Source organism: Peromyscus maniculatus, chromosome 6 (genome assembly GCF_049852395.1).
Source record: "Peromyscus maniculatus bairdii isolate BWxNUB_F1_BW_parent chromosome 6, HU_Pman_BW_mat_3.1, whole genome shotgun sequence".
In the NCBI taxonomy this organism is placed as follows: Eukaryota; Metazoa; Chordata; class Mammalia; order Rodentia; family Cricetidae; genus Peromyscus; species Peromyscus maniculatus.
The window spans coordinates 1096705-1111685 of record NC_134857.1 but is presented as its reverse complement, the minus strand read 5'-3'; the positions used below and the strand labels follow the sequence as shown (position 1 = coordinate 1111685).

General features: G+C 43.7%; 2 long non-coding RNA genes across 2 annotated transcripts in view; one reads left to right on the top strand and one right to left on the bottom strand.

The window, feature by feature from the left end:
* The window catches only part of LOC121830425 (uncharacterized), a 32483-nt gene extending 20895 nt beyond the window's left edge, over nt 1-11588 (top strand). Inside the window, exons 3-4 of the long non-coding RNA XR_013051973.1 lie at nt 8010-8078; nt 9924-11588. This is a non-coding gene — a long non-coding RNA (uncharacterized LOC121830425). The remainder of the gene's footprint in view (nt 1-8009; nt 8079-9923) is intronic.
* LOC143273800 (uncharacterized) lies at nt 69-5131 on the bottom strand. The gene is made up of 3 exons (XR_013051972.1): nt 4570-5131; nt 3051-3205; nt 69-749 (listed from the first exon to the last, which is right to left on the bottom strand). It is a non-coding gene; the product is annotated as an uncharacterized LOC143273800 (long non-coding RNA).
* Nucleotides 11589-14981: the final 3393 nt, after the last annotated feature.

Here is a 14981-nt window from a genome sequence, read left to right as displayed (position 1 = left end):
GATTGAGCATGTATGTATTTTCACAAGTAACTATGAATTGGCTGGATTTGTGCCTTTGATGCATTTTCTTGCTCATGCCAAAAACAACCACTTCGTCTTTATTTGTGAAAATTCTACAAGATGGAGGGATGAGGAAGCTCAGGCGCCTTTGTCTGTTGTTCCCCTGGTCCCTAGCAGGCCGCCTGTGTCCTCTTCTGAAGGTGACCCACGGAAAACGGACCATTTCCTGTGAGGCAGAGGCCTCTGCTGGAGTCTGTGCTGAATGCAGGCCAGAGCCCTGGCTAGGGCTCCCCAGCCAAGGTTCCCATCCCAGCCTCCCATCCAAGGCTGTTCCACACGGGAAGTGCCTGTGGGAGGAAGGAAAGAGAAGGAAGTAAAACACTGTGCTCGGGCAAGGCCTAGCGGATCTGAAGTAGGAGGCCACTTGGGATGGGGGCTGCAACGTTTTTACGGCAGGCCTTGGCCAGATGCCTGAAGAAGATGGAATAAACTAAGAAATATTCCCCTCCCAAGCTCCTGCTTTTCTCTGAATGCACATGTGTAACTCAGAGTGAAAATGCTTCAGAAACTGGATTGTTTACTACCGCATTTAATTATTTATAATATGTGTATAAAATTAATTAAAAAGCCATACAGTTTCACCTCTGGAGAATGTAATGCTAAGTTGTACTTCATCCGTAATTCATTCCAGTCAGTTGGTGGCTGGTGAATTTTCTCCCTGGCTTTTCGCCAGTGTTCCAGGCAAGGATCTGTAAAGATACATTTTCATAAAAAGTTTTTTTTAAAAAAAAAAAAAGGAGTGAGAATGTTGCTCATGTATCTTGCAGGGTTTTATGAACTTAAGATAATAACAATATAAAGTACACATTGAGAAGAGTTTTGAGCATGTGGACAGCTGCAAATGAGGTCTCAGAGGTGGGGGATGTAGTTCAGTGGGCATAGTGCTTGCCTAGCATACATGAAACCCTGAGTTTGATCCCCAGGGCCACATGAACAAAGTGTGATGAGGTGTTCTTGGAATGCTATACTCCTGAGGTGGCTGCAGGAGGATTGGAAATTCATTGTTATCATTGGATACATTGTTTGAGTTAGCCTGGGCTATAGGAGAGCTTGTCTCAGTAAATCAATCAATCAATCAATCAATCAATCAATCAATTGATTGATTAATCAAGGCACACTTACTAATTGGTTTCTATAAGGTTGTACATGATGTTTTCTGAGCTTCATTTTAAAAACATTTATTATTTGGGTGTGTACAAGTGTCTCTGTGTGTATATCAGTGTGTGGATGCTGATGCCCAGAGAAAACAGAAGGAGGTGCCAGATCCTTTGGAGTGGTGTTTGTGAGCTGCTGGATAAGGATGTCTTGAACTGAACTCTGGTCCTCTACTAGATCAGTGAGTACTGAACCATTTTTCCAGACCCTAGGATTCATTTTGTGTTTGCCAAACTGAAACTAAAACATGTTCAGACTTCATCAGCTTTCCTGAGTATGGAAGCAACATAATTGAAGGTGGAATCAGCTAATAAGTTGTCAATAAAAATTAGTCTCATTCATATCTTTGAAAGAATGTTGTAGGATACTATGTTAAGGTGTGTTACTTTTGTTTATGTTGCATTTGTTTAACTCTGTAAAGCTGTGTTATTGTGTCTGTCTAAAACACCTGATGGTCTAATGAAGAGCTGAACAACCAATAGAAAGGCAGGAGAAAGGATAGGCAGGGCTGGCAGACAGAGAGCATTAATAGAAAGAGAACTCTGGAAGGTAGAGGGAAGTAGCCAGAGAAGGAAGAGGGCATCAGGGGCCAGCCACCCAGCTCCACAGCTCCACAGAGTAAGAGTAAGATTTACAGAAGTAAGAGAACAGGAAAGTCCCAGAGGCAAAAGGTAGACCGGATAATTTAAAGTCAAGAAAAACTTGACAAGAAACAAGCCAAACTAAGGCCAGGCATTTATAAGTAATAATAACCCTCCATGTATGATTCATTTGGGAGCTGGGTGTCAGACCCCCAAAAGAACAAAACAAACAAACCAAAAAACCACCACCAACAAAAGGATTTAGGCTGATTAGGACAAAAGAGTGAAGACAAATGTACCATCATTGCCAGCTGACTGAGTATGATGGGTGAGTATGTGATATCACGGGGTGGCTATGTTGGGGAATGAAAAGAAAATCAGGATTACTATTTAAGTCTGATTTTCAAATGACTAATGGGTATATTTTTGGAATAAGTATGACCCATGCATGTAAGTAAGACACATGCATGTAGGTAAGACACATGAATGTAAGAAAGACACATGCATGGACCTTACATTGAAAATGTTTTGTTGCTTATGTAGCATCCAATAGAACTGGCAGCCTTAGACTTTGCCTGGCAGGCCTGAATGGGTGCAGAGCTTAAGGTGAGACACCCACATGGATCTGTCTGTCCTTATTACTCCGTTGTGTGGGGAAGGGCTTACATTCACACTGGGATTGCTCCTTGCTTGCAAGTGAGGTAGTTTGAGCTACACCGTCCTGCCATCACCATATCTGTGGGCCTTTTCCTCACACATTGAGGCCTGTCCATAGTTTCTATGTTATTCAGTGTTGAGCTTATAGGATCCAACACACTGGAGTCACATGCTGAGTTGATGGTTATGAGGGGACCAGAGTCCAATGCTCAAGACCAGATGGAAGCCATGCACAGTAATTTCAAGTCAGCTCCCTCCTCTTCCTCTTCTTCCTCCTTCTCTTTCTCTTTTGTGGAGAGAAGGTCTTGGTATGTAGCTCGCTCCAGTCTCGCAAATGCTAAGATCACAGGTGTTTGCTAGCATATTAGGCTAGGCTACTATAATTCTTGAGCTGGAGAAACATGTCACTTAAACATACCAGACTGTGCTTTTAACAGTCCACTGTGAGTTGATATGACACCCCATAAAAGTGATGCTATCCAGACAGCAGAGATCTTCATAGAAATCGCTACACTAAACATTCAGGAGACACGCAATGGCTGTTTCCTTCAGTAACATGCACGATGTTTCAAAGGGACGGACATAGCCTCTACTCACTGTTGACAATGTAAAGGTTGTCTTCCTAGCTCAGGCGTACTAAGGAAGGTAGCCATCAGCTGATGTTTCTGCAGCTGGAAGAAGAGCTGGGGTCACAGCAGCAACTCACTCAGGAGTCTGAACTTGACTTTTCTTCTAGTTTCTAAAGATACGCTCTGGAAGACAAAGTAATTGGCTCAGTCAATATAAAGTGCTTACTGTGTTTGCTCAGTCAATATAAAGTGCTTACTTGGTTTGAGGACCCCCGAACCAAGCCATGCAGAGTGGCACGCACCTGTAATCCCAACAATTGGGAGGTGGAGAGAGAAGGGTCCTGAGCTGATAGGCAGCCTTCCTAACCTACTTGGAGAGCTCCAGGCCAGTGCAAGACTCGGTTGCTAAATGCCTAGCTTGACCTCTAGCCTGCACAGGCATGGGCAGTTGCATGCACACATGCGCACAGGACACACACGCCCTTGAATGAATATCATGAAATCCAGGCTATTCTGACCTACTAGGTCTCTTTTAGTGTGGAAGAGGGGTGTGAGGAAGAAGACAGGAAAGTAAGAGAGAGGAAAGTAGGGAGGAGAAATAAAAATGGTGAAAAGAAAACAAGGAGGGGGAGGAAAGAGAGAGGGAGAAAGAGATGGGAGGAGAGGAGAAGGAGGGAGGGAGAAGTGAAGGGAGGGAGGAAGAGAGGGAGGACAACATCAGTAAGCTATAAATATGTTCTGTTAAAATGCTAGAAAATGAGGTCATTGGTGAGTGTTTGCAATAGATTTTTCTCTTGTTGTAAAGGACAACAGGGCATCAAAGAGCAGGCTTGGACATTCCACGTGGTATTGGGGATGATGAAGAGAATGTCTAGTCCAACTTTAAAAACTGCTTCATTTTCCGTAACAAGAAAACCCTCCTCCTGACTATATGAGCAAAGGGGTCAAGATCATGATAGGGAAAGACACAGAGACAGCTGACCCAAACTAGCTGGAGCTCACTGACTCTGGACTGACCACTGGGGAACCTGCATGGGACTGAACTAGGCCCTCTGAATGTGGGTGACAGTTGTGTGGCTTGGGAAAGTATGTGGAGCCCCTGGCAGTGGGACCAGGATCTATGCTGGTACATGAACTGGCTTTTTGGAGCCCATTTCCTATGGAGGGACACCTTGCTCATCCTCAATACAGCCGGGAGGGGCTTGGTCCTGCTTCAACTTGATATGCCAGACTTTGTTGACTCCCCATGGGAGGCCTTACCCTCTCTGAGGAGTGAATGAGGGCTGGAGTGGGAGTAAGGTGGGGGGTGAGTGGGAGGAGGGGAGGGAGGGGGAACTGTGGTTGGTATGTAAAATGAAAAAAAAAACACCTTTTAAATAAAAGAAAGAAAGAGAGAAAGAGAGAAAGAAGGAAAGAAAGAAAGAAAGAAAACCCTCCTCCTAATCCAGGCACCCCCTTTCACAGCAGCTCTTAGAAGTGATCTCCCTGTACTGCAATGAGTCTTGCTCATTTTGGCTTTGGATGCGGGTGTGTTCTGATGGACTTACCTTGGAAGAAGTGTTGCTTGCCAGCACTTCAGCTCCCTCTCCTTTGCCTTCATGCAGCTGGGTGTTGATTTGGAGGAATATCTGCAATCCTAAATCAGTTCTAAATCTGCCCATCATCTCTGTGACTGTTATCAAACCCATTCCGGCTTCCTTTCAAATCTGGTGGATACAGGCACCTTAAGAGGGGAGGGACCAATGAGTGCTCTACAGGAGGCTGAGAGGATGGCACCTCCATCCCACCCATGTCTCACTTCCACTCCCAGTGAAGCTGGCCACCAGGACGCACAGCGGGCCAGCTGTGTTGTCCTTATACAGAAACTCTGCCCAGGCTAGCACCTGGGTAGACTCCAGAGCTCGACATTCACGTGGCTCAGGGACAGGAGAGCTGCCATCCAGCTACCCCAGGCTTTGCTTTCTTTCACTCTCGGCAGTTTATTTCTGCAGACCCAGGGAACCCTGCCAAGCCTCATCCAGAGGGATAAGCACCATAAATCCCTAATTCCCAAACTAATCTTATGGCAGGGGACATGTTCTGGGCAGCCTTCCCGCTCGGCTAACATAGCGGGGCTTCTTTCTTCCTGAAGTGTGCTCAGTGTCCTGCACGCTTCCTTATTCAAGGTTAATGATCAGCTCTCCTGCTTACATATTAAAGCACAGAACCATTAACCTGGACAGCTCCTAACCTGGGGCAGCTCGCTTTATTTCTGTTACATGAACTGGGAAATCAGCGTGTATTTTAGTTAACCAGTAAAGTCTACACATTGGAAATCATGGGGTGAATATACCCCCAAACAGGCATCCCTGCAGACTACTCAGACCACACAAAGACTACATGTCAGCCTCATCCCTTCAGAAGCAGGACATCCAGGGAGCACCTGTGCTAGAATTCTCTAGGCGTTTGACTTTTAACATCTTTATTCTTTATTACAGGCTCTGCCAGAAGAATTGAAGATCCCAGGGCATCACCCTATGACTCATCAGCTAGGACTGTAGAAACAAAGAATAGATAATTTCAATAAGATTCTATGACATTTTCTGTATCAGTTGTTCCAACCGAGTTAACTAGTCTCCGGCTGTGTCTTATAAATTCAGTTTGGTTTTGTCAAGAGTTCCTGGTCTATAAGTAATTATTTGAAGAATAATTAATCACAGAAACTCAAGCTGGTCTAAAAAAATCTTTCCTGTACTGTCCTTTCCATTGAGAGTCTGGTCAGCTGAGCAAGGCATGTTCAACATGCCTTTTATTCCTTTCTTCTTAGTGCACAGAGTTTATCTCCTAGACATGGAAGCCACAGGAAACTGTCCCCTTTGGTTCATGGTCCACGGGAAACTTGTCTTTCCATGGGATGTCATCTCTATGTGCTTTCAGAAATACTTCTCTGGCCTCTGAGTTTCTGCTCCCACGTGTGAAGCATGCAGGTTCAAGCTGTAGGCTTCTTTGGTTTGTATTAGTTCATCCTCAGTGGAGAGGTGGCTAGAGAGCAAAGCCAAATAGTTCCAGAATCCCATGGGGAGGTGCATGGGGCCAGCAGCAACAGAGGGCAGCAGCCACCGGAAGCTCTGCCCTTCCCCCGGGAATCCTGGGGTGTGGTGAGCAGTCACGCTCCCAGATGCTCTGCGTTCTGCTCTAAGACCATAACTCTGTGATGGCTTGGAAGATGAGCCATTGGGATAAATAGCTTTCCTAGAACTCTGAGCAGATGAAAATACTTTCAATGTGTGGGATGTTTTTCTTATCTGCAGTTAGGTCAAAACAAAAGAGACTTTATTACACTGTTATATATAGCACTTACTTAAACATTGTTGTCAGAAGACTCTGTTTTCAAATTGTATAATCTTACATGTTGTTTTTCCTTGGGGAAACTGGGAGGAAAGAAAAAAATCAGGGAGTGAAAGAGGAAGAGAAAATAATGCCTTAAAAAGATATAAAGGGGAAATGACATAATTATATTTTAATCTCAAAAATAAAAGAAATACTTATTAAAAATAGATACAAAGAATTCTATATTGTTGCACGCCTGAGAACTTTGCAAGTTGTCTGGTGTGTTCCCTCCCCCTACTTCCTAATCTCTGGTACCTATGAAGTTCCAAGGAAGGATATGCTATGAGATCAGCACAGACTTCTGTGCTCCCACGTTGTGCTGGGGAGCTCTTGTCACCATAACACAAACTAGAGTCACCTGGGAAGAGAGACCCTCAACTGAGGAATTACCCCATCAGACTGGCATGTGGGCCTGTCTGTGGGGGCATTTTCTTCACAAATGATTGACATGGGAAGGCTCAATCTACTGTGGGCAAGTTACCCATGTGAGGTGGTCCTGGGCTGAACAAGAAGGGTAGCTGAGCAATCCTTGGGGACCAAGCCAGCCAGTAAGCAGCAGTCCTCCATTGTCTCTGTTTCAGTTCCTGCCTCCAGGTTCCTGCCTTGATTTCCCTCGGTGATGGACTACATGTAACCTGTAAGCCAAATAAACTTCTCATCCCCCCCAAGTTGCTTTTGGTCAATATTTTCTTAAATTTCCTTCCTTCCTTCCTTCCTTCCTTCCTTCCTTCCTTCCTTCCTTCCTTCCTTCCTTCCTCCCTCCCTACCTCCCTCCCTCCCTCCCTCTCTCCCTGCCTTCCTTCCTTTCCTATTTTCTCTCTCTTTTTTTTTTAACTTTTATGTGTACAGGTGTTTTGACCTGTATATATGTTTATATATGTTTGTATACGTAAGTGCAGTGCCTACAGATGCCAGAAGAGGGCACTAGATCCCTTGGAATTGGAGTTAATAGATGGTTGTGAGCAGCCATGTGGGTGCTGGGAATGGAATCACAAGCCTCTGGAATTCCAGCCCGTATAGAAGCTTTTTACTAAGGTGCATTCTTCATGTTTCCTCTTGAGTCATTGTGAGAAGAGAGAAGAGGTTTTATTAATTAGAAAAGAATGTGTGTATGCATAAGCCAGTGTCTTCACAGACAGCCCTTCGACAATAAAGAAAATCAGATTCCACAGACCACTTTAAGAAGACTCTTGGTTAATAGTCTGTGTTTCAAGCATACTGTTCTTCTGCACACTGTGCCTTACAAGGTCTGTGCGATGGGAACTCTACTGTGATGTCACCTTTGCTACATTTCTGGAAAGTAACACATACATAAAGCCTCAAGGCAGCCAAATTCTTCTGTGGAGCTGAGGAAAAATACAAGTAAAATGTCTGTAGATTATACTCAAAATAGTCTATTTTGGAAGACTATGCTTTCGTTTGCCAGCAGTAAATATTGGGAAATGTCATTTAATGTCGGCTGTTTAGTTTTTAGGGTAATTTCAGAACCTCAAATGGTAGATTTTTTTTAAGCCATGCATTCTCCAGAAAGAGAACCATTTTTTTCCCCTTTAATCAAATCTTCACATGGTCTGCAAACAGGATTCAAAGTGGTTGGTTTTTCTTTGCTCTGTTCCAGGTGGATCTTTTGGTGGAAATTATGAAGTTAGTAGACAGAGAGGAAAAAAGAACTATAAAAGAAGAGAAGGTAGGTGTCTGTTTAACATTCAAATTTAATAAAAGTCTGTGGGTGATTGGCAGCTGGCAGACCCCATGTTTCTAGGTGAGCCTGGTTCAGATCTATACCGTACTCCAGTCACAGGCAGACCCTGCCCAGAGTCAGCATGGGACTTGTCTCCACCCAGGGATTAGAGGGACTATATATCCACAGAACTTCCAAAGGCTGTGTTTGCACTTCTGCAATTTTTGCTTTCCCTCCTTCCTGGGGGACACTCAGCCAGGCCTCCATGCATCCTTAGCTCCCATGCTGGATGGAGTAAATACTGAGTGAAGTCACAACCTGTGACCTCAGCACGTGATTACAGGTGATCTAAGGTAGAAACAGAACAAAATTAGAACAGTGAGAAAGTCAGTTATAGAAAACAGAAGCACCACATGGTAAAGAAGACATTTCTTTCTGTTTATAGACAATGCTTTGGTTACGGCACTCTAGCTACTGGTGGTCAGCCATCATCTAACCAAGGCAAAGACACTGGAGGGGCTGTCATTTAACACTAATACAGGCTCAGTGCTATGCTGGCCTGGCTTTTCTCACACTGGGTTCAAACAGGTATAGAAATGGCACCTAACTTCCAAGTTGCCTAAAAGAAATGCATAAATTGCTTTTGCAGATTTCCTGCCTGTAAGAAAAAGCCCAAAGCCGCAAATATCTCACAGAATCAACTGAGCTGAGGGTAGAGGGCTCTGGCTATGTCCAATAAAGACAAATTTCACTGAAGCGGCTGGAGAGGTGAGGAGGAGGGTTAGCAAGCCTGACGACCAGAGTTCGAGTCCCAGAGCTCACACATGCCAGAACTCACAGTGTGGTGGGAGAGAACCAGCTCCCACAAGCTCCTCTGACATGCATGCCATAGCATGTGTGCCCCCACATAATAAGGAAATGTAAAAAAAAACAAGTACCCTTAAATAAGCAGAGGATTGCCCACTGTGTTGAGATTTTGTGCATTTTTTCTGAGTCATTCTGTAAAATAAGAAAAATGATTTTTAATAAGTATTCACTATTCAAAATAATATAAAACTAACTAGAATGTTATATTCATGATTCTATTACAACAATAATTAAATTTGTAGACATATCTATTCATAATACTCTAACACAAACAATATAAAATGCATGTTTAATTATATTTCTAACACATATACTTTTTAATAGAAGCAATATGTGGGTTTTGTTTGCTTCCAGTACAACAATCATCCAGTGATTTTCCATAAAGCAATAGAAAAAATATTCTCTAAATATTTCAAGATGCAGTGCTTTTTTATAGATATTTTGGTTCTAAGTCCTACTCCCTTTGGTTATTAACTAAATGAAGTGTCCTAATTGCATATTCCTTCATATTTTATTTTTTATTTTTATTTATGTGTATATGTGTGTCTGGGAAGAGGGATGGTGTGTGTGTGTCTCTCTGTGTGTATGTCTCTGTGTGTCTGTGTGTGTGTCTGTGTGTGTGTGTGCGCGCGCATGTCTGTCGGTGTGTGTGCATGTCTGTGTACGTGCATGTCTGTGTGTGTGTGTGTGTGTGTGTGCGCGCATGTCTGTGTCCGTGTATGTGTGTGTGTGTGTGTGTGTGTGTGTGTGTGTGTGTGTGTGTGTGTACCCATAGAGGGCCAGAAGAGGGCTTCAGATTCATTGGAGCTGGAGTTTGAGAGGGTTGTGGGCAGCTGAACATGGGCGCTGGGGACCTAACCTGGGTCTTCTGGAAGAGCAGTAAGGATTCTTAACTGCATTTCTCCAGTCCCTCATTTCGTTTTCTAATAAGTGAAGACAGGCAGTGTTTAAAGCTCTCCATGGTTTCCTTGCTTCTGTTGACAGGTCCTGAAATGGAGCAGCTCTTCTCCAGTGAGAAGAAGTAACACAAGTGTTCTCTTCTTAGCCGGCTTTCAGAACAGAAGACACCCAGCAAGACCTTTAGCTTGTGGTTCACCTGAAAACATTTGTGTGAGGTTTTCCCTTCTCCAATCAGTTTTTAGATCTTTCATTTTGATCTTAGGTTTTTAGGACACTTTAGACTTTATTATGCTTTTTTGAATAAGAATTTATGGTTTGCCATTCTTTATAGATGGTTCTACATCTAACTATTTATCCAGACTTGGATAGAAAATATTTGAAAAATCTTGCATCTGTTCTGAACATTTACAGACCCCCCATTATTCCCTAAAAACACAGTGTACAGCGATCAGGAGGGATCTCACTCATGCCAGCCACAAAGGCTTTACCACTGAGCTATGTGCCCAGACCCACCTGAAAGCACATGGGGAATGTTTGTGGGCTTTACGGGAATGGAACATCATTTGAGGAAGGTACTTGACATCCACAGATTTTAACATCAATGGGCTATCCTGGGACTGGCACCCAAAGATACTGACATCCACAAGATGTCCTGGTATGCCCTGAAGAACCCTGACATCTGTGAGTGTCTGATATAGACTCCCAAGGATATTGACATCCATAAAGTGTCCCATATGAATCTACAAGTGACATTTGTACCCACAAGGTGTCCTGGTACCAACTGCCAAGCATACCAAGGGACAGAGTAGTTCCTTCTCTTGTTGGTATTAAGAATCAGGGTCATAAATGGAAAGAGTATATTGAACAACTGTACTGTGACTCTCAGTCTCATGGATCATCAATGTTTTGAGTTGTTGGCTTTTTCTAGCAGCCCTGGACACTGGAAGAGTTCATCAACTCTGTTACAGGGAGAAGAAGGAGGTGTGGAGAGATACAGAGTGCAGGCTTTAGAGAATCTTGTGATTAACTATAGTGTTTAGATATCAGCTTGATGCTAATCTAAAAGATTAGATTCTGTATCACTCTAAACAACCTATAAGACGTACAATAGTGATGATATGAACAATCAGAGTTGCCCTGACTCCAACATGATCAGCTGATAAGCCTGTGCCTTCAGACATCATAACTTCTTGACTTTGCAGGGGACTTTTGGAAGAATTGTCTGTCTGTTAAAGTACGTAGTATTAAAATCTAAAGAATGATGACATTTCAAGATGTACAAGCCATGTAGTGGCTAAAAAGATACAGAATTTAGGTTGGCTATGGTCATAGTTACTACTTTGTGTCAACTTTATACAAACTTAAATCTACTGGGGAAGAGGGAGTCTCTGTTGAAGAATTGCTCCCACCAGATTGGCCCGTTGGCTTGTTTGAAGGGTACTTCTTGATTGCCGATTGATACAGAAGGACGCAGCCCACTGTGGCTGGTCTCCCCTAGGTAGGCAGTTTTTAGCTGTATAATAAAGTAGCTGAGCAAGCCAGGGAGATCAAGCTAATAATCAGTGTTCCTCCATGGTTTCTCTTTCGAGCTCCTGCCTTGAGTTCATGCCATGGCCGCCCTAGCTGGTGAACTGCAGCCTGCCAGCCAGATGAACTCCTTCCTCCCCAAGTTGCGTTTGGTCAGAGGAAAAGAACTATGAGTCAGTTACTCCCAGTCTTCAGGGAGTATATTCAAGGACAATATTACAGGAGAGGGCAGACTGAAATTCTGGTTCCTTTGTCTCACTTGGTGGAATATTCAAAGTCAAAGAATGCTATGGAATAGCCACTTGTGTGTCGCTCGAGTTTTCCTGCCTTGCCCACAGTCAGGACAAATCTTTGTCACCCGCCAGTCCCACAGCCGCTCAGACCCAACCAAGTAAACACAGAGACTTATATTGCTTACAAACTGTATGGCCGTGGCAGGCTTCTTGCTAACTGTGCTTATAGCTTAAATTAGTCCATTTCCATAAATCTATACCTTGCCACGTGGCTGGTGGCCCACCGGCATCTTCACATGCTGCTGGTCATGGCGGCATCTGGCAGTCAGTCCTTCTGCCTTCCTGTCCTTTTATTTCTCCTCTCTGTTAGTCCCGCCTATCCTTCCTGCCTAACCACAGCCGACCAGGTTTTATTTATTGATCAATCAGAACAACTTGACATACAGACCATCCCCCAGCACAGCCAAGTGCAGACCATCTCAGACACCTGCACTCAGGCCCATGGTCCTAATCATCCTCTATGCGGACCTGCTGGGTAACGCCACAAAGAACCCAAGAAGGGCTCCCACAGGACATACAGAACATCCCACAGCACTTGTGGTCCAGTTTAATTCTGATAGCACTGTACTAACATGCTGTACTGAGAAATAACTTTTAAAGGAGCAGCCAGCAAGGTTAGTGGAATCATCGAGGCAATGTAAAAGACTGAAATATTAGGCAAAACCTTCCAAAGCCATTATTTTGGACAGTCAATTTGAATGACCAGGCCTCACCAAAAAAAAAACAAAAAACAAAAAACAAAACAAAACAAAACAACAACAACAAAAAAAACCCCCGCAGAAATTTCCGGCAAAGAACCTAGCATGGAAATAGCAACAACATCCATCACACCCTGTTCACCAAGCTCGTGTGCTGCCAAACTGTAAAGTGGCTGACAAATACCCTCCTAAGCCTGTGCCTATGCCCAGGCTGTTTCTAAAGATTGGCTGGAAAAAAATGCAGCACCAGGCACACTGCACAGACACTGTGCGAACGTGTCCTATTAAATGCTTCAGTTTCTTGATTTACAGGAAGGGCACCAAGAGAGAAGGTGAAGAGCGAAGCCCCCACGGTTATAGATTTTTTTTTTGTTAGACAGAGAGAAGACATAGGACATGTTCTTGGCGCACTGCTCTGTGAGACTGTCAGTGAGACGGTCCAGAGCTGCTCTGAGGTACCCAGGTGGACAGGTCCTCAGACGTGCAGCAGGCACAGCAGTAGTAGGGCGCACAAGTGCAGAACGCTCTCCCTTAATCGTTAATGTTTACTCAATGAAAACAGAGGATAGAACACTATGGTGACATTCAAGATGAAGACGGGCCAGCAGATGCCTGGACTTTTAATATCAGGTTTATATTAGATTACTCTATTCGGTGGTTTTACACAACTTATCACAGTTCCTTCCCATTCTCTCCTTTCTCCTCCCCCTCTCCTTCTTCCCCATCCCTGTCACATCTCCCTTTCTTCCCCTTTTCTCTTCCTTCCCCTCCCCTTTCCTCTTAGCCCTCTCCTTTCCCATCTCCTCTACTTTTCCTTCCCCCTCTCACCCCTCCCCTCCCTTTCTCTTTCCTTCACTTGTTTTCTGAGACAAGGTCTCAATTTGTAGCAGGCTGACCTCAGACTTTCCATCCTCCTTCCTCATCACCACCCCCAACAATTAAGATTACAGGAAATGACAATTTCTAATTTATTTATTTATTGATGGATCCAGCGGAAAGCCAATCTTTGTTGTCTATTTAAAACATCCCTTGGAATCCATGTCTTTCCTATAAAGACCTGCCACTCTGTGAAATAGCTAATCGGATCATCAGTCCACAACATTGCAGTTTTAGAGTGCGACACAGGCTGAGTGCCACCTCCAGAACTCTCCTGATGGAATTTTAGATCCAGGGTGCAATTATTGCAAGAGTGTCAGTGCCCTAGCGGGTCAGGAGGCCTCGGTCAAGCAGTGGTGCAGGAGCAGCTTCCTGGAAGGGTAAGGTCAGCTCATTCCCTCATTTCTTGCTTGTGACTGCGGGTCCTTTTGTCATGCTGCAGTGCAGATGAAGACCTTCCCCACATACCAGTTCTATGTTGATGGACTTGTCAGCTTTCAGAATCATGAGTTTGATGAAGTTCTCTTATTTATAAATTATCCAATCTGCTGTATTCTGAAATAGTCACAGAACATGAAGTTAAGACACGGAATGAAAAATGGACAGGTAGTGTGATGACTAGTCTTGGTTGTCTACTTGGCTACATGTGGCTTCAACTAAAACCTAAGTAGTGGGCACACCTCTGAAGGGTTTTCTTGATTGGATCATTCTTGAGCTGGGAAGATCCTCTCTAAATTTGAACCACACCTTCTGCTGGTAGCCCATACAAAAGGCCACGGAAGAAGGAAATTTTGCTCTTTTGTCGGCTTGTACTCATTCCCAATGGCAAGTTCATCTATCCCATTCCTGAGGCATTCCTTCCCTGGTGTTAGAACCTACTTCTTTGGATTCTAGCATACACTGAGTACCAGCATCTCTCTAGGCATTCCCTGGGATTCCAGCACCAAATTGGGACTGCTGAGACTCCTAACCTTGTGGACTCAACCAATATCAGACTCTTGGCCTTTTCATTGGGCCCAGTCAGAGCATAGCCTGTACCCCCATTTTAATAACCACTCCCCCATACACACACACACACACACACACACACACACCCCACACACACACACATTCTATCTGTTCTGTTCCGTTACAGAACTCTAATATGGGCAGACAGTTATTAAAGATTTTGACTTCAGTTCCTTTGGATGTAGACCCAAAAACAGGGTTGCTAAATTATATGGTAGATCTGGTTTTATTGTTTCATTTTAGAAATGTAATACTGATTTCCATGGGGGGATGTACTTACTTGCAACATTCAGGGAAATGTGTTTACTTTTTCCAAGGAATTAGTTACAATGAGTTACCACATTCCCCCTCTCTTAGTTCTGAGATTTGTTAAATAGATTGAATAAACACATATAAAACTTTGACTTGGTGACTTGGGAAACTTTATTTTCATTGTGTTGCCAAATTTGTTATGATTTTCATTAAAAATGTGATTATCATTCTCCTAAAACACAGAACCAATAGGATATAGATAGATGGATGGATGTGTGGGTTGGCTGGATAGCTGGATGGACAGATTAATGTGGGGGGTAGGTAGATGAATAGACAGGTTAGTAGATGGATGGATGGATGGGTAGGTTAATAGATGAGTGGATGGATGGATGAATGGATGGTGTCTTAGTCACCATTCTATTGCTGTGAAGTGAATTACCAAGACAACTATTACAGGAGAAAGCATTTAATTAGGGGTTTGCTTACAT